The sequence below is a fragment of the Triturus cristatus genome, chromosome 2_2 (assembly GCF_964204655.1).
Source record: "Triturus cristatus chromosome 2_2, aTriCri1.1, whole genome shotgun sequence".
In the NCBI taxonomy this organism is placed as follows: domain Eukaryota; kingdom Metazoa; phylum Chordata; class Amphibia; order Caudata; family Salamandridae; genus Triturus; species Triturus cristatus.
The window spans coordinates 46,021,230-46,041,343 of NC_140582.1; positions in this window are offsets into that span (position 1 = coordinate 46,021,230).

Sequence of the window (20,114 nt, forward strand, 5' to 3'; positions counted from 1 at the left end):
CACAGCAACAACACCCAAGGCCCACCACAAAAGAAACTCCACACAAGGTTATATATAAAAATAGCCTTTGTATTATAATAAAACACATTAGATGATAATCACATAATTTACACTGTGCCAACTGGCACTGGGCAGAATTTTACAAGGGACTATTTACACGGGACAGGGCCACATGGACCACTGTCAGAATTAGCACAAGTCACCAATAGTAAATGTAGACACATACCAATGGAAACACAAAGTAACTGTAGAGCACAACCAGTAACTTCTGGCGCAATAATGACCTCAGCGTCATCACACTAGAATCAGGTATAAAACCTATCCTGCATCCATCACAGGGGCATAAACACATTATGCAATTTATCATTAGTCTAACGCATTAGACCTAACCACCTAAGTATAACTACACTAGGGGCGTACATCACACAGGGAGACATAGTCTCACTAGCAAGAACAACCTCATGACCAGAAAGGACCACATTTAGAGGTATAACACAGGGTGCGCAAAACATACTATACACAGTACATTTCCTAACACCATAAGCATTAACACAGGGTGCGCAAAACATACTACACACAGTACATTTCCTAGCACCAAAATCACATTAGAGTCCAGGTTGCACCAGAACCTAAACGTAGCAGCTGCCCACTACTTGCTGGGCAGCTGGGGACAAGAACAGGGCCTAAACGCTGCAGCTGGCACTAAGTGCTGCGCAGCTGAGGAAGGCCAATGATGAGGCATGGGCTTTCAAAGGGTCCTTGACACAATATCAAAATGTTGGAGCCACCTAGGCTCTAAAACAACATGTCCCCCCAGTACTGTGGAGCGCACTGTCGCTCGAACTAATCATGCCAACACGCTGGAGCCCCCTGGGCTCTGAAAACATACACATGACCCCAAGTTGGAGCCTCTCTGGGCTCTAGCATAACCATGCCCGCCTCGTTGGAGCCTCTCTGGGCTCTAAAAACAATTATGCCCCATCGTTGGAGCCTCTAGGCTCTAGGATGCAGGTGCTCCTCGTTGGAGCGGCCCACTGCACACACGGGGCCGCTCTGACTCGGTGCCTCGCACCGAACACCAGGCCTGCTCCCTCGGTGGAGCGCGAGTGATGTGCAGCCCTGTCCCCTGCCCAGCCCTTACTCATCGGGCTCCGGCGCAGGGGACTCCTCTTCTGGAGGTGGCGGCGGGCGGCAGCACTTCTCATGCGGCGTGGGGCTTCCCTCACTCCTGGGAGCCCCGCGCTGCCATCTTCACCCGGGCCCCCTCCTGGGACCCGGGACTTTTACCTGTCGGCTTGCGGAGGCGGGGTGGGCTCCCGCCCTCCGTGAAGGAAGCAGCCACACCTCCCCGTGCTTCACCCGGTCCCCCATCTCGGGACCGGGGCTTACAAGATGGAGCCCTCGCGGCTCCTCCACAGACTCCTCTTCTGGGGCTCCCTCCAGCCAATGGGAGCCCCGCAACGCTCACATCACTTCCTGCCTCGCTGACCCAGCCCCAGGTCCCGCCCCCGTCACAGGCAGACTTGCCTGACTTCCGGGCGTCCGCGGCTGGGCAGCGGCAGCTGTTTCTCCGGCCACAACGAGGGGTAGGCTCCCTCGAGGGGGAAAATAAATGTAGAAGCGGGGTGGGCACCCGCATTAATAATGAAACAAAACCGAAGACACAGGGTGGGCACCTGCGCACCAAAAAGCAACCAAATAAGCGGGGTGGGCTCCCGCAAGGCCGGCATCATGGGGGAATCCCTAGTCTGGGGATTCCCTCTCCCTATCACAGCAGCGCGACACTGCACAGCTCCAGCCCCTCTCTCTGGGGGAATTAGAATAAAGCGCTCTCCAGGCGCTATGTTCAGGACCAAAGTCCTGGGGCAAGGAGAATAAAGCAAACGGTCCTGAAAGGTCCTGGAGGCATCAAGGGGGCAATGTAGGGCCCAGGGGCCAGCACACAGGGTCCTCAAGCAGGGAGGCAGCCCCCATAGCGGTTCCTCCTGGGTCCCACCAGCAACAAGCCCCCCTCTGTCAGGATCCAAGAGCAGAACATTTTTCAGGGGTCACAGCCCCTTCTTTTATACACCATTTCCCTTTGTCTCAAGGTGCAGGGAAGGGGCGAACCAGATACAACTGGTTCTTGAGCACTTTGTTTTGCTCAGCCCCTCTCCCTATTCACAGGACCTGTCAGGGTCATCAGTCGCACCACAGGGGGGAAGAGCCAGCATTGTGTGGGGAAAGCCCAGCCCTATTCAGGTCCCAGGTGTACTCCTCCAACTCATCCACATGCAGCTCTCTCTATTCACCACTGGGGCAGACCCATCCTGACCCCTGGAGACAGACACACCAGCCAATCGCAAGCCAGACAGTAACTGCACATTTATGCCAGCGTCTAGAAGTGATACTTCTACACTAGCCACAGTAACACCGCACACATCATCGCGCAACATTTAATCTCACGAGTTTGCACATACCAAACTCGACCCTGCACTCCTCTCACATCAGGACTTAGCACGGTCACTCAGATCCCCCATGCATTCCTACGGGAGGGCAGATCAGTCTCACTAAACCATACACAGAGCGCACGCGCTTTCCACTGGGACACAGTGTGAAAGCGCCTAGAGGCCTAAAACCACTAGTACAACACAGGAAAAAGGCTAGGATAATGCAAAAAGTTCTGGGGGTGAACTTGCCAGAAGGGCCAAGTCCAACACCGCCCAGTCAAGTGGCACATGTGCAGAGTGAGGTTTGTACCTGCAGTTGCCAATGGCAGGTGATTGTCCTGTGCCTGTGTGTGTCTGTGTACTCTGCTGAGGTTGCGTCAGTGGCCTGGGCATGTGACTGCTTTGAGGTGCTGTACATAATCCTGGTGTTGCTTGTGATGCACAGTGTGAGCCATGATCATTGATTGTGTCGCACCCCTCATGCCACCTGTGTACTTTCAATGCCACGTAGTGCATTTGGCCTTCCCCAGAGAATAATGTCCCTATGACAAAGTAGCAATGAGTTGGCTGCATACTATGCCCTGTTCAAACTAGCCAAATTGTTCGAATGTGTCTCTCTGTGACATGTAGCAGGTGTATTGATGTTGTCTCACTTTGTCATCCTCACAGGTAGGTGCCTATGCCAAGGGGGAGATTTGGAAGCAGGCCGTCAGGGCCGTGAGGTTGGTGGAGGGTCGCAAGCGGCGCCTGGCCCAGGTGAGGAAACGCTGGCAGGATATCCGGTGCTGGACCAGGAGGATCGCCCGGGTCCTGCTGGGGACTCACCACCACGCCCCCACGGCGGGCGTCGCCGACTGACCCACCTAATGAAGCGTGTCCCGGCGGTGGTCTTCCCAGAGATGGATAGGCGGTTACAGGAGAAGCAGCAGCAGGAAGGGGGTAGGTACATGTGTGTTTGTTGTGTGTCACCAGCTTTTGGAAGTGCTCAGTCGCATGGATACACTGCCAGGGTTTATATGTGCAGTGCATATCCTGTTCCCCCAAGTCAACCGGTGCTGTTCTTCCTCCCTTCCCCTCCTTGACATGTGTTCACTGGTCTGTGTGTAGTCACTCTTGCACAAGGTTATCTAGGCTGACAGTTAATCCAAGTGCCCAATGCTTGCAGCATCATGTGTGGGGGTGGTCGGTGACATGTGTTGGGACCTTGCCTGTGCCCTGTCCAGTTCAGTCATTGGGGGGTCCATGATAGTTGGCACTGATGCTGAGTCCCGACATAGGAGTGTGTCTTAAAATGAACTGCCTTACAGCATGCATGACCAATGTTGTGCCCTCAGACATGATGTGCATGAGTGGGAGATATGCATAGTGCAGGGGGGTGTTGCTCCTGTTGCAGTCATATCCATCCAGGACCATGGAGGAGTGTGGCCACTACAGTCCCTGGTTCACCTTTTCCTAGGTATCATGTGTGTCATCCAACAATGTGGACATTCTCTGTGTCTTCAGCATAGGTTGGGCTCCGTGGCATTGTACCCTGGCCTTATTTGTATTTACGTAAAGTGTGCTACATGTGTCCACTGTACAGGGTGACCCAATTTGGCTTGTGCATACTCACAGTGGCCAGTGCCTGTGTGTCTCGGTACAACTATCTGATGATGGTTGTTTGTCAATAGTATGTGTGGTCAGGCGCACGAGGGGCAATTCGAGTACAATCAGGATTTCTTGAAGGCCATTTTTTTAATCCCCGAGTAAGAGGTGTAAGTACTTCCTCTGTCTCAATCACATTGTCTCAGGTAAGGGGGGGTTTGTGCAGGCAAGGCCTACATGTCCAAACCTTATGTCTCCTTGCCAGGTCTGGCCTGTGTGTGATGATTGTCTGAACAGACACTCAACAAGTATTGACCCAGTCATGTTGTGCATGGTTTAATGTTTTCGCTTTGCAGCATGTGGCAAAAGTTAAAAGACATGGTTCTTGCTCATCCTTTTTTTGGCAACAGTGTGTGGTCCAGATGCTGTGCTCGACTGTCCCCAGACACTAGCACCTCTGTATAATTTGATATCAAGTTATTTGCTGTTGTGTCATGCTCTCTATTGTTTCTCAGTGGCATGGTGGGTCAACCAATTGTGTGGTGCAGGGCCTACATATGTGCGTAGTATTGTAGATGTTACTCATGTTGCTTTTCATGCTATGCACTGTGCCCTATGTAGTTTGGACTCATGTGTCATATGTATACAGGTGTCTTATTATTTCCTGTCTCTTCACCTTGCCCACAGCATATTCGGGGGAAACCGAGGGAGACACTGGCACGGACGTGGAGGAGGGATCCAGCACCGGTGCCACCAGTGCTGGGGAGTCTGGCGCAGCAGTGGCACGGAGGGCGAGGGGAGTGAGGTGGAGCACCTGTCCAGTCCCACCACCGACTATGACGCTGATGAGTCCGAGGCTGAGCTCCCAGAGGGGGCGGAGGCTGCTCCCAGAGCTGAAAGCAGCACTCCATCTCTGGCCGCCCCCTCCATTCCCATCACCGGCCTCCCACTTGCTCGGGTCCCTTCTGTCCGTGCTAGGCGACAACATGTCTCCTTCATGCCAGGCACCGCACCCCCTGCCCCTGTCTCCCCTGCAGCCATCAATGCCGAGTCTGTGGACATTCTGTGGCAGTTGCAGGTTGGTCAGACATCGCTGCTTAATGTCCTCCATGGCCACACCAGACTGCCGACACAGATGGTGTCGTACATGGAGGGCATGTCAGCAGCGATGTCTGACCAACGGATGTTGCTGAGGTCCATGGACTCGTCACTGACGGCAGCAGTGGGTCTCCTGCAGCGCTCTGTCCCCCCCTACCCCTGCACCATCCACACTTCCCACTCCCATGCCTGTCCCAAGCACACACAGACGTCCCCATGCACGCACCCCACCAGACACAGGCAGCTCACCACCAGGGAAGGCCAAGCGCACACCTCCTGTCACGCACACACAGGGGGAAGTAGGCACAGCCACTGGGTCGGGGGGCAAACAGCAGCCACGCAGCCACAGTGGGAGTCCGCAGTCCTCATGACCCACTTCCTCCAAAACAACTCCCCTTAGCTCTCCTGCCCAACAGTCGGACAAAGAGTCCTTCATGGCCAGTCTGTCCCTCAGCCCCAGTGTGACACCACCCGCAAGCGTTTGAGGTATACCCCGGGCAGGGTAGTTGAGTACCCCCCCTGGCCACACCTTCCCCCAGTAGCGCTGCAACCCATCCCTCCGACCCCCCCCTCCTTGGGGCCTGTGGTTCCTTCGGGGGCAGGGGAGATGCTGGAAGACCTTGCGACCATGTGCAGTGCCATCCTAACCACCACCTTTGGTGCTGCCCCACCCCCTGGCCCCACCCCCTGTGGTGGAGTCATCCGTCCCTGCACCCACAACACCTACCTTTGCCCCTCCTGTCCCTGCGGTGCCTGGTCCTTCCCCCCCCACATGATGCCCCCCTTCAGTGGATGAAATGGAACTGTGAACTGTGCTGGCAAGCTAGGGGAGACGCGTCCCAAAGTGTCCCCCCCCAGGACTTCGCACATGGCCTGGCCTATGGGCCCTGTATATAGTGTACATTTCTATGGCAATTTTTTTTTCTGCTGAATAAAGCATTTTGTTTTTCATTTGCACACTAACGCTTTACTGGTATTGCTGTTGGTGCTGCTGCTCCATGATTTGGGGTGGTGATAATGTGTTAGGTGTCTGGGAAATGTTGTAGTGTGCTGCTCATGGGGTGGACCCTGGTATCTGCGTGCCATCACAAGGTCTCTGCAAATAATCTTTGGTCATGTAAGCTCTTACTGTATGGTGACATTGTCCCAAGGTGTGTTCCTTCCTCTGTGGCACCTGACATCGTCCCTGCAGGGTGTTTCCCAATTGTTGTGCTGACCTGTGTCTACATTTCCTTGGTGTGTAACGGATCCCTTCAACTTTGGCCATGCATGCTCAGCAATGTCTCCGCCTGCATCGTTTGTGGCATCCTTGGTGGTCACTGTACTTGTGTATGGAGAATATTGACATGACTTCATGTGGACATGTTCCCTTTTACACACTATGCATGTGTGTACTCCCAGCCTCGCACACATGTGTTACGTGTTCTGCAGGGTCTTTGGGTACCTGACTGACAATTGTGGGCATTGTATCTGTGGGTACTCCACCCTTTTCCTTCCATGGGAGGCAACAACTTGTTGGCTGCCCCAGCACCTGTACATTCCTGGAATGTGCGTGACAGTGTGTGTTCCCTTTGGATCTCTTAGTTTAGTAGGGTGGAACATGAGTATACAGTCTTGTTGCATGATCTCAGTGTGTGTATTGTGCTGCCAGGCCAGGGGTGGGTATGCATGTGTAATTTGTCATCACACCCACATGTGGTGTGTCATGCAGTGGGGGAAGGACATCCACCCTCATGGGAGTGGGACACTGCTGTCAGTGATGTGTTGTCATGGCACTCTCAATATAGTCGCACATTGTGGATGCCTTCATGCACCGATGGAGTTTTGCTCATTGTAGGATGGTGTACACACCCCCATGTCTCTGTCCACTGCTGGGAGGCCTCTGCACCCACCCCTCATATGTCTGGGCACTGCTGGGAGTGATAGGCACCCACCCCTCCTATGTCTGGGCACTGCTGGGAGGCCTCTGCACCCACCACTCCTATGTCTGGGCACAGCTGGGAGGCCTCTACACCCACCCCTCCTATGTCTGGGCACTGCTGGGAGTGATAGGCACCCACCCCTCATATGTCTGGGTACTGCTGGGAGTGATAGGCACCCTCCCCTCCTATGTCTGGGCACTGCTGGGAGTGATAGGCACCCACCCCTCACATGTCTCTGGGCACTGCTGGGAGTCATAGGCACCCACCCCTCATATGTCTGGGCACTGCTGGGAGTGATAGGCACCCACCCCTCATATGTCTGGGTACTGCTGGGAGTGATAGGCACCCACCCCTCATATGTCTGGGCACTGCTGGGAGTGATGTGGTGTGTCATGCAGTGGGGGAAGGACATCCACCCTCATGGGAGTGGGACACTGCTGTCAGTGATGTGTTGTCATGGCACTCTCAATATAGTCGCACATTGTGGATGCCTTCATGCACCGATGGAGTTTTGCTCATTGTAGGATGGTGTACACACCCCCATGTCTCTGTCCACTGCTGGGAGGCCTCTGCACCCACCCCTCATATGTCTGGGCACTGCTGGGAGTGATAGGCACCCACCCCTCATATGTCTGGGCACTGCTGGGAGGCCTCTGCACCCACCACTCCTATGTCTGGGCACAGCTGGGAGGCCTCTACACCCACCCCTCCTATGTCTGGGCACTGCTGGGAGTGATAGGCACCCACCCCTCACATGTCTCTGGGCACTGCTGGGAGTGATAGGCACCCACCCCTCATATGTCTTGGCACTGCTGGGAGTGATAGGCACACACCCCTCCTATGTCTGTCCACTGCTGGGAGTGATGGGCACCCACCCCTCATATGTCTGGGCACTGCTGGGAGTGATAGGCACCCACCCCTCATATGTCTGTCCACTGCTGGGAGTGATAGGAACCCACCCCTCACATGTCTCTGGGCACTGCTGGGAGTGATAGGCACCCACCCATCATATGTCTGGGCACTGCTGGGAGCGATAGGCACCCACCCCTCATGTGTCTGGACACTGCTGGGAGTGATAGGCACCCACCGCTTATATGTCTGGGCACTGCTGGGAGTGACAGGCACACACCCCTCCTATGTCTGTCCACTGCTGGGAGTGATGAGCACCCACCCCTCATATGTCTGGGCACTGCTGGGAGTGATAGGCATCCACCCCTCATATGTCTGTCCACTGCTGGGAGTGATAGGCACCCACCCCTCACATGTCTCTGTCCACTGCTGGGAGTGATAGGCACCCACCCCTCCTATGTCTGGGCACTGCTGGAAGGCCTCTGCACCCACCCCTCCTATGTCTGGGCACTGCTGGGAGTGATAGGCACCCACCCCTCACCTGTCTCTGGGAACTGCTGGGAGTGATAGGCACCCACCCCTCATATGTCTGGGCACTGGTGGGAGTGATAGGCACCCTCCCCTCCTATGTCTGGGCACTGCTGGGAGTGATAGGCACCCACCCCTCACATGTCTCTGGGCACTGCTGGGAGTCATAGGCACCCACCCCTCATATGTCTGGGCACTGCTGGGAGTGATAGGCACCCACCCCTCACATGTCTCTGGGCACTGCTGGGAGTCATAGGCACCCACCCCTCATATGTCTGGGCACTGCTGGGAGTGATAGGCACCCACCCCTCATATGTCTGGGTACTGCTGGGAGTGATAGGCACCCACCCCTCATATGTCTGGGCACTGCTGGGAGTGATAGGCACACACCCCTATGTCTCTGTCCACTGGCGTGGTACGACCCGTACCCATGCTCTGAAGGCCTGGGTACAGGCCGTACCCCTACGGCACCCCAACATTAGGGGTACGGCCTGTACCCAGGCCTTCAGAGCGTGGGTATGGGTCGCACCACGCCTACCCGTACGTCACCCCAACAATGGTGGTACGGCCCTTACCCACGTTCTAGAGGCCTGGGTATGGGCCATCCCACCATTGTTGGGGTGACGTACGGGTAGGCATGGTGCGACCCGTACCCACGCTCTGAAGGCCTGGGTATGGACCGTACCCCTACGGCACCCCAACATTGGGGGTACGGCCCGTACCCAGGCCTTTAGAACGTGGGTACGGGCCGTACCACCATTGTTGGGGTGATGTACGGGTAGGCGTGGTGCGACCCGTATCCACGCTCTGAAGGCCTGGGTACGGGCCGTACCCCTACGGCACCCCAACATTGGGGGTACGGCCCGTACCCAGGCCTTTAGAATGTGGGTACGGGCCGTACCACCATTGTTGGGGTGACATACGGGTAGGCGTGGTGCGACCCGTACCCACGCTCTGAAGGCCTGGGTATGGGCCGTACCCCAACGGCACCCCAACATTGGGGGTACGGCCCGTACCCAGGCCTTTAGAACGTGGGTACGGGCCGTCCCACCATTGTTGGGGTGACGTACGGGTAGGCGTGGTGCGACCCGTACCCACGCTCTGAAGGCCTGGGTACGGGCCGTACCCCCAATGTTGGGGTGCCGTAGGGGTACGGCCCGTACCCAGGCCTTCAGAGTGTGGGTACGGGTCGCACCACGCCTACCCGTACGTTACCTCAACAATGGTGGGACGGGCCATACCCAGGCCTTTAGAATGTGGGTACGGGCCGTACCGCCATTGTTGGGGAGACGTAGGGGTAGGCGTGGTACGACCCGTACCCACGCTCTTAAGGCGTGGGTACGGTGCGTACCACAATTGTTGTGGTAACGGGTCGCGTCCACGTCCACTTCCGTTGTGGCGGGACGCAGGCCTTGGTGGACACACCCCCACCCCCCGAAGTGACCAGGCCCTGGAGGTCAGGTATGTACACGGCATGTATACTTTTTAACTTGGGTGGGGGTTATGTTTCCTGCCCCTGCCCCCCCTTTGCCCCTGGGTGTTGTTCTGACATTCTGCGGCATCTGCGTCGGTTCCTGTGCACCAGGTCGTAGGCTATGAGGGCCGGGATGACACGCAGGATGGGGTCCATGGCTGTCCGTCGCATACAGGTGCTCCTTCTGCGTGTCGTCCTGATTTCCCGGCAGTTTTTGGCTGCCGTAAAATATTATCCGTGCGGAGTGACGTAGGAACGGGTCGTACTTGCTGTTTCGTGAAATGCTGCCTCACTCCGTCCGGACGTCACGTACGCGGTGTCCCGGATCGGAATTGTGGGTATTTTTTTGTCTGTCGGTGGTTTTTACGAATCGTGTGGAAATTGTATTTCAGGACGAATCGTACTTGCGGGTTTGTAAGGTGTTTTTCCCGGGTACGAGTCGGACGGAGAAAACGCTCCGTCCGATGGTTCGTACCCGGGTTTTAACGGATCGGAATCGACACCCTAATAATCATTACACAATTTACATAATTAATTTTCAAATAATAAATTAATATCCATTAACTCCTTAGCAAAAATAAATAACTTCCCACCCTTTACCACGATAGACCCCACAACTCGCATATAAAATGAATTACACAATTGTCATTTAAATTTTAATTAACATTAATTAACAAATAAGGATTAATTAAAAATAAATTACTTCCCACCCTTTACCCCTTTAAATTACTATATTTTTGCAAACTATATTAATAACTGATATTTTTCCCGTACAGGCAGGTATTGTACGTCACGGGAAAGGAGTAATCGAACCCTGTGATGGCGACTCGATAGGGAGGATGGGAGTAGGATTCTGAGGCGGCTGATCCAGTCCTGTTTTCCCGTGTGACCCGCTGGGAGAGCTGAGAGCGGGAGAGCGGGAGAGCGGCAGCAACCGGCAGAGCGGGCCCCCGGGACATCACAGGGCTCCGAGAAAACGCGATTGAATGTTGAAAACGCGCTGAAAGCCGTAGGAGGCTGCCGGATCCTGGCGAGCCTCGGTGAGCCCCAGTGGGAGTAGAAACAGCTCAGCAGAACCATGAGGCTCTAAGAACCAGGAGTCAGAGGAGCAGAGTAACAACAGGAAACTCCGGTGTCCCACACGGGGGAAGCCACGATGTCGTGATCAGTACCAGCCGCGGCGAGAGGCAGCAAGGTCGAGCTGGGGTAACATGGGCAGCAGGAGGTAGATAAGCCGAGGTAAGCCGAGCGGGCAGAGCCGGAAGCGTGGGGCAGTGTGTGGCCTCATCTCACTCAGCCTTCGCTCCCCGCACCTTAAACACTTTAAATACCTCGAGCAGAGCTTAAGCAGGCTGAACGCTCCTGTGCCTGACTCCCTCCCTCGCTCGCTCCTCGACCCCCCCAGTTCCTCATCTTCCTATACATCAGTCTCATCAGTCTTATCAGTCTTATACATCAGCCAGTCGCACTTCTTCGGTGATTTGTTGCTGGGGGAGCTGACTGAGAGCTGACTGAGAGCTGACTGACGCCCACGCTGAGACTGGTTTAGAAAGCAGAACTGTGTAGAGCAAAAGACTGCTGGGGCATTGATCTATGCTAGACTGCTAATAGCAACTAAAAACAGCCAGAATAGCCTTTTTTAAATTTTGCAAGATTCAACCGCGGGACTGCGAGGACCAGCACTCTTAGCAGAACCACAGCTGGTGCCTCCTCCCAGGGGTGCGCCTCCTGGCTTATGTCTATAAACTGCAGCCTTTTCGGACGATTGCGGAATTTTGCAGCTTTAAGATTTTCAACTCGGGGTCTTCTAATCCAGGCCCTCCTTGGCGAATTGGGAGCTGGTCTCTGCCCTGCTAGGGAGCTGGTCTCTGCCCTGCTATTGCTCATCGATTGGAGGGGAAGCTGCGCTGCCTGTGGAAGGACCGCCGTGGAGCTTGAGAGGCCGGGACTGCGAGGAACAGGGTGCTCTCGGATTGACTAACTTGGCACACCTGGAGACTCTTCCCGGCCCGCCCCCCTCTCGGACCCCTCCTCTAGCATAACCTTTTTCGCCCACACGCGCCAGCGGAACGCGCCCGGGACGAAGACCGGGCCGTTTGAGGCCGTTTGAGTACGGGCGAGGTAGGGCGTGGGGCAACTCAGACGCGCTATAACCCTCCATACATCAGGAGCTGTTCGTGACATTATGACTACGAGAGAAACTAGGAGTAAGAGTGCCATGGCGACAGGGAAGCCAACAGGTACATTGGATACGTACTTTGCTAAAGCTGGGTCTCTTCTTGTGGATGAGATCTCCATTCTTGAAAGACGCATCTCCCAAGAAATTGACTGGGTGAGGAGATCTTCTCTGGGACCCATTGCACACGTTACCACTCCCGCTAAGTCACCAAATTGCACACCACTTCCTGTAGGGGGGGGTAATGGGTTTGTCTGCTGCACCAGTTTCATCTGATATTAACTGTTCCACTACCTCCTCTATTGATTGTGACAACTTTGAGCATGCAGAGCTTAGTATACTACCCCTTCCAACTTGCAAGGCCCCCATACCACAAACCATTGCTGAGGTAGCTGTTACGGACTTGAATATAAGCACTAACAAGGAATTGATCCAGCCCACACAGGGGGAGAAGGAGGGAGCTATCCCAAAAATGAAAAAAAGGGCTTATATGACAAGGGGGGAAAAATTTAAAGCCCCTAAACTCAATCTCAGGCCCAGGGGAACCCAACAGGACATAATTAGCAAAGGGTTAGCTCCATCTCGTAAACCGGAAGTCCTGCATCCACATACTCTGGCAAAAAACTTGCCTAGCCAACAAAATGCTGCTGGAATGCATGACTCTATGTTCATTGGTTTACGCACCCTATTGAGGGAATTGCTTACTCCCCTGGAAGACCGCCTGGCTAATATAGAAATCTGCTTAATAGATCTGCGTAAGGGATTACTAGGTCTAGTTGCAGACCAAAGAGCAGGTACGCATGTAGTAGCTGGGGACTCCATAGGGACGTCTAATTTACCTACAAATCCTATTACCTCGTTTCCTGCTCCTCCCATAGTCACTCCACTGGAAAATGTTCCTTTAGTTCCCTTGACAAAATCTGCTCCTGTAATACCCTGTAGCCAACAACTCCTCATAGGATTTACCAGCAGGCCGAATTTACTCGGCCCGGCCTCTGGCTCCGGCTCTGGCCAGGAAAAAATATTAAATGGTGTAAGGAACCCTTCAGGTAGGCAAGTCAGCCACCAAAACTGGCGCAAAGTAATAAACTTACCCCCTGAGGCTGCAGCTTATTCTGTTGTTCTGAAGGGAGTACCCACGCTTGAGGGAAGTGTGGTGGAATCCCATGATTCTCTACATAATAAGGTTACCAGCTGGCTAAATATCCATAGGCCATTGCCTCCCAATTGCAACAGAGAAATTCTTATGGTAAGAAGAGTCCCATGGATCGGTCATACTGATAAGAAATGTGTAGGTGACTGCATAATTGTAAATTTTAGGAACCCTAAAATTGTGTCCTATATTTGCAATTGGGCTGGGCACACAGGAATCACATCTATCGAAGTGGTCCACTTGTCATACTTTTACCCTAACACCTATAACCCAATTTTGAATAATGACAATGGTTGGACCCGGGTCGGATCTGCCGCCGACGACCGTAGAGGCAGGCCCACTTGTAATGCTCCCACTACTAACTTTGGTAATTTTTTACATCATAATAGATACAGCTGTCTTGAACAGATAGATTGACTTTACAAGGGACAGGGGAACGGTAGATGCGAAATAGGTATCGCCACCCAAGAATATGGTGCCTCACGAGGGGAGAACCTGACACCTATTAACCCCCATGGTCAAGAAACTGATTCTTTTAAGACTATATTATGCTGTACTAATAACAAGTTAAATCCGATAGTCTCTACACTCTCCAAAGTAGATCCTATGGATCCTCTAACTTTGGAACCACCTTTGCCTACGTCTTTGGTTCCATCGACGGAAGCTGGCCCGTTTAAAATTGGTGGATATGATTCAGAACCGTCCGACGACTCTTTAAAGGTCCTTTCCTGGAATGTCGCTGGCATCGCCAACAAACTTGATACAAGCGATTGGGACTCCCTGATAGGCAACAGTGATATTTGCCTTTTTCAAGAGACATGGGCAAGGGAACCATTATGTAGAGCGGGCTACGCAGTGTTTGAAATAAATGCGATCTGGTCCGGTAGAGGGAGGCCTTCCGGAGGATTGGCGATTTGGGTAGCCAGTCACATTGGGTGCAACGCGGAGAATCTACCGACTCTCTCGCAGGACATCCAGTGTGTCCTACTCAAGTGGCCTAATGCCCTAAACTTAGCAATTATCAATGTGTATTCCCGCCCTACTAAGTTGGCTATGGAATCCCCCACACTTGATGATCTTAGCTGTTTTCTGGCTAGTCTCCCTAACAACTTTAAGATAGTTTTGGGAGGCGACCTGAACTGCCAGTTCGAGCCCTTGGAAGGTCTAAAGGAAGGAGCCCTCGCTGCGGAAGATGATCTTTGGGGTGTTCCTCCCTGTCATTCTCCATATGTTAAAATTTGGTCCCCCTTAGTAGTACAAATTTTGTCCTTAACGTTAAATTTCTCCTTAAGGGCATGCAATGGTCGCAGTACTTCTGATACCCCCTCTGCATGCACTTTTAATAGGATAAATCATGAATCTAGGTTAGACTATATTTTTGTAGATATTAGTCTCTGGCCTAAGATTATGGATTTTAGAATAATAGCAAGAACGGACAGTGATCACAATGCACTTGTAATGTATATGGCGCACCCTAAAGGTCCTGCCCGATCACTCGCCGTTGAGCCCAGTCAAGATCCTGGGAACCTGTTAATCAGTTCTAATAGACGTAGGATTAAATGGGGGAAACTGGCGAGCTCAGAAGAGTCCCTAAGTAAAATCTATCGGCTAGCACTCCCGAAGCTAATGGAAATGGACTCTTTAATCATGCAGCCAAGAAATTTGGAATTCAATGAGAAACTAGCCCAAATCCATGAAGAAATGGTCGCCCTTCTAGGCGAGGTCTTTTATCCAGTGTTACCTTTAAGGCAAAAAATAACTCGTACCCCAACCTGGTATAATTCATCCTGTAAAAAGATCAAGTCCGAACTATTAAAGTGTGTTAAAAAAGGTTCGGACAAGTGCAAACTTGCTGAGCTTAGACGGAACTATAAGAAAGCTTTGGCAGTGGCGCGAGCAGACTGGGACTTGAATAAATGGCAGGACTTAACATCAGCACTAGAAGCGAAAGATCTTAGAAAATTCTGGTCCCTGGTAAATACTGGCCTGGCAGATCCCAAAGCTGCAATAGAGCCAAACATTGCAGCATCTGTCTGGGAGGCCCATTTTGGCCAATTATACCAGGAACCACCTCAAAATGTCGGTGGAGGGGACATGGTTCTTACTGCTGCCCCTGCCCCAGCAACAGTCCTGGAATTCACTCTTCCTGAGGTGTTTAGTGCTATTGCAGCCTTGGCGAGGGGGAAGGCCCCTGGTCTCGATAGGTTGCCCGGCGATCTTTTCCGATTACATCCAGAGATATGGGGCCCTTATCTTCTCACCCTTTTTAATGCCATTCTGGGTGGGATGGAGATCCCTTGTACTTGGCTGGGGGCGGAGATAGTGCCTATTTTCAAAAAGGGCTCTCCTCTGCTCCCAGCCAACTACAGGCCAATAAGTCTCATAGATGTCCCCCAAAAAATTTATTCTCGCCTACTTCTAAACCACCTCACGGAGTGGATGGAGGAAAATAAAATTCTTAGCCCCTTACAAGCTGGCTTCAGGAAAAACACGTCCACCATGGACCAGATCTTCCGCCTCGTTCTCCTATATTGGAAAACTGTGAGCATTGAGAGGGGAAGGCTGTACATGGTGTTCGTGGACCTGAGGTCAGCTTTCGATCTGGTCCCCAGGAAGAAACTATGGGAGACGCTAATGGGGCTGGGAGTCCCGCACCATTTATTGAATGCCATCATTAGGCTCCACGAAAACAACTTTGCACAGGTCAGGTATGGGAGGATGGGAGCGTTGACATCTAAATTTCCAGTTCTTAGAGGGGTCAGACAGGGCTGTGTCCTTGCCCCAACCCTGTTCTGCCTCTATGTTAATAATGTAATTGCACATCTTAACACTGTTCATGATAATGATGCCCCGTCTCTGGCTGGCAGGAGGGTACCGGCAATCATGTTTGCGGACGATACCCTCCTGCTGTCCAAATCTCCGATGGGGATCCAACGGATCTTAGATGGTTTTGGCCTTTTCTGTAGCCAACACGGCTTGGAAATAAACACAGGGAAGACCAAGTTTATGATATTTAATCCCTCAGCTAAAACTAGACCAAACCCATCCCTGAGTTCAGTAACACTGGAGAGGGTAAAAACCTTTCAGTATTTAGGGGTAACGCTGCATGAGAACCTATCATGGGAACCTCATGTAGCAACCAGTCGCTTAAAGCTTTCTCAACTGTCGGGGGGAATTTTGAAGGTGGCAAATTCCTCTACCTATAAACCAATTAGCCCGGCTGTTGAAATGTACAAGTCTCAAGCCAAAGCAGCTGCATCCTATGGTGGAGAACTCTGGGGGCACAAGTTGGGCACAGGAATTGTTAAAGTAGAAAATAATTTTTTACGGCGTCTCTTGGCACTGCCCCGAGGTACACCCCTCCTTCCCCTAAGACTAGATATGGGCTTACCCTCGATAAAAGATGACCTGGAACTTATGCCACTAAGATTCTGGCATAGGCTCTGGTCTACTGCTGAGCTTTCACATTACAGACAAGAGCTTGTACACGTCATGAATTTGAACCTTTGCGATAAAATCCCCTGGCTAGCCTCTATAAAGAAAGAACTCTATCGGTTGAGACTCCCTGAATTATGGGAGTCTCCTGAGCAAGGCTGTCATGGGGTTCCTCGCAAACGCCTCGTGGGTATATATAGGGAGAAGCGTTTTGCTTCCCTGGTCTCTGCACCTAACAAAGGGACCCTGACTGACCGATTCTTGATCTTCAAGGATTCTTATCAGTTTGAAGGTTTTATGGACATTATCTTTCCTATTTTATCTAGAAAACTGTTCATACAATGGAGGCTAGGGACCCTCCCTATTAAAATTTTTACCCATAACTGGACAAAAAAGAATGATAAAATCTGTCCAGGTTGTTGTATTCATGATGAGGAAGAAACTCACATTGTGTTTTTTTGCCCTGCTTATAATAGACCAAGAAAATATTGGCTAGTTCCGCTATGCAGAAACCTGGGCATAAGGAGTCATCTGCATGTGTTTAGAATATTGAAAACGAACACTGCTCCGCACATAGTCTTTGCAGTTGCAAAATTTTTAACGGCTATGTGGCAGATAAGGTCTAAATTAATTAATGACAGCTCTGTTTAATGAATTCCATCTGCTTACCATGTCCGTAACCCATTGTACATTGGTTTTATTGATTTTATCAACTGTTTTTATTTAAAGTGACTGTTTTATATGATATTGTATGATTCTATCTTTTATGGCCTAATTGGCCGAAATAAAGAAAACTTGAACTTGATATTTTTAAAAACAATATTTCCTACCTTAAAGTCGATATTCTTGCTGTCGATTTTTCCAACTTGATAATTGTGTAAGTCGACATTTCCAACTCGATGTTCTGTCTGCATACGAAACGGCGCGCGTGGCTCAGCCCACGTTGTTAAGGCCATTTCCTCCTACGTGGTAATGGTCATTGTTCCTTCACCCTCCAAAGGGGAATTGAGGGGAGTGGAGCTCTCCCACAGCACTGTCTGCCACTATATAAAAGAGCTAATAATTTCAGTCCCCTAAAAAGTGGTTGTTTGCGCCCTTTGTTGTCACAGTGACACAGTGCCTCTCTGTGCTTTGTGGTGCTTTACACAAGCCTGACTTGTAATTTGTTATTGGTTGACATCTTCCCCACTCAAAGTGGTGTGTACAGTGCATGGCCAACTGAGCGGGGCCAGACTGTTATTCACTAGGAGTGGACCCAACTGGTGCAATTTTCTCTAGCATAATTACTTGCAATTATTGCAATATTACTCATAATTATGAGTAATTACATGAGAAGCATAATGCAGTATTTGGCGCTATATTCTTAGTGCAAAATGCATGGAGGTTGCAAATGAGGTTGATGTCCACTGTAGGAGTGCTGGCATATGCTTGGTCAGAGGAGCATAGGCATAGCTGGTAACAGTGCAGCACTTGTGCAATGGTTGTGCTGCTTGCTGTTGGGTGAGCCCTGCTCCACAGCTTCTTCATCCAGTCCAGCCAACAGCCCCCATCCAAAGAAAGCTAGGAGCCATCCTGGTTGCAATGGTGAGTCAAGTGAGCGTCTGATGTCCTCGTTTGTGAAGAGGGGGCCATCTTTATTACAACAGCTTAGTCTGCTGACAGTGGTTGTAAGTTGATAACTGCCTCTGGCTTCCAAGCACTAGCTTTTAGAAGTGGGATTGCCCACTAACCACTTTGTGGTTCTTTAAGGAGGCCCCTCTATCTTGAGCACTTTCATGTGACAGCACACGCTGTAGGTGCACTCGGCTCTCCCAGACCTTACCCGTCGTCATGAGCAGTGCAGGTCTCCCCAAGCTACAGTGGCCATCACAGTGCAACACCTCCACATCTCCTTTGTTGCCCTCGTGAAAAGGCACCTCCAGTGCCCCTTCTTGGTTGACTTCTTTCCTTAGGACTGGCTCCAAAGCAGATTCTCCTACTGGCTGCTGAAATTCTCCATCTTCTGCTCTCAAACTCGTCGAGGGGAGTGGGTGGTGGAAACCCCAATCCTGGAGCATAGAGGAATTCCACAGCCTCTACTTGTGTAAAATCTCCGCATCTGGTAGAGAAATCTTGGCACACAGGAAGAAGTCAATGCCCCTGGTTGATACAAATGTTGCAGACAGTAACTGTATATTTTTACATTCAGCTACGAGACTATTTCAGAGCAATTCTGCAGCTTCAGCTTATTGCACTTTGACTGGTCAAGCCCAGGACTTTGACACAAGGTTCAAGTAGGAAGGGCCAGGAAAGATTAGGGGAGGTTCATTGGCTTCCAAGAGGACTTCTGGGTGCTCTCCACCACACACATAATCTAACCCACTCCAAACGATCTCCGGAATGTCCTGGAGGATCCCTCAAATTTGCATCTGTCTTTGTTCTCTCCTAATCTTCCATCTTAGGTACACTTGGATGTAGTAAATAGAAGATGGATTCCAAAGTGACTATGGCCACGTGTTGCACAAATTCCATGCACGCATAGTCTGCAGTGCAGCCAGGCACATACATGCACCATCTATGTCCCCCATGAATGGGCAACAACTTGGTTGTAAGGGACTGGCAAACCACTTTAAAAAGGTGGGAAGGGTTAGTATGTAACTCGTCCTGGCAGAGACAGGTGAAAGACCTGCCTTGACACTGTAAACGTTTTATGAACAAAGAGATCTGACCATCTAATTTCCAACCCCTCTATTTATATTTAGCAGTGGAAGGACCAATGGAAGTACTTTATCTTGGTCCCGGCGATTTAATTGCCATTACTTAGATTTTTTTAGCATAACTCATAAAAAATTTAAATGCATTTCAAAGACATAAGTAGATACACCAAATATTCATATAAATCAAAACAAATATAAGACATTCAAAATTACATTAATCAAATAAGTGTACAGCATTACATTACACCAAAGTATACAAAATCACATTACACCTTCAATCTGTCAAAGGCCATGTGAAATGGGAACTCAATTTATAGCAACTGATTCACTGGCTTTTTTAGAGTCCCTTAAACCATGGGGCTGAGCTCAACGTCTTTGTGGGCTATATTATTAATTCATAATCACTATCATGCATATAGGCTACAATTTACAACATGCCCTCATGGTTTCCAAAAAGGTGCCGACGCGTTTCCAATCCCTGTAGTAAAGGGATAATCCTCAGGGCAAACTGACACTGTGTAATCTAGGAGGTTAAAAAATAAACATTATAATTACTATTTAAACCTTCTCTATATACACTATAAGTTCTACTATTTAAAAGTTAAGGGTACCTTATTCACTATGGGTGCTTTTTTCTCTTCTAATTACAGTGTTGCAAGTTTTGGGAAAGAAGGATATTTTTATTTTATCAGAAAAACAACTCGATTTACTTTGATATTAATTCCAATTGAAGCCCATGTTAGATGTCCTTTACATCTAACATGGGCTTC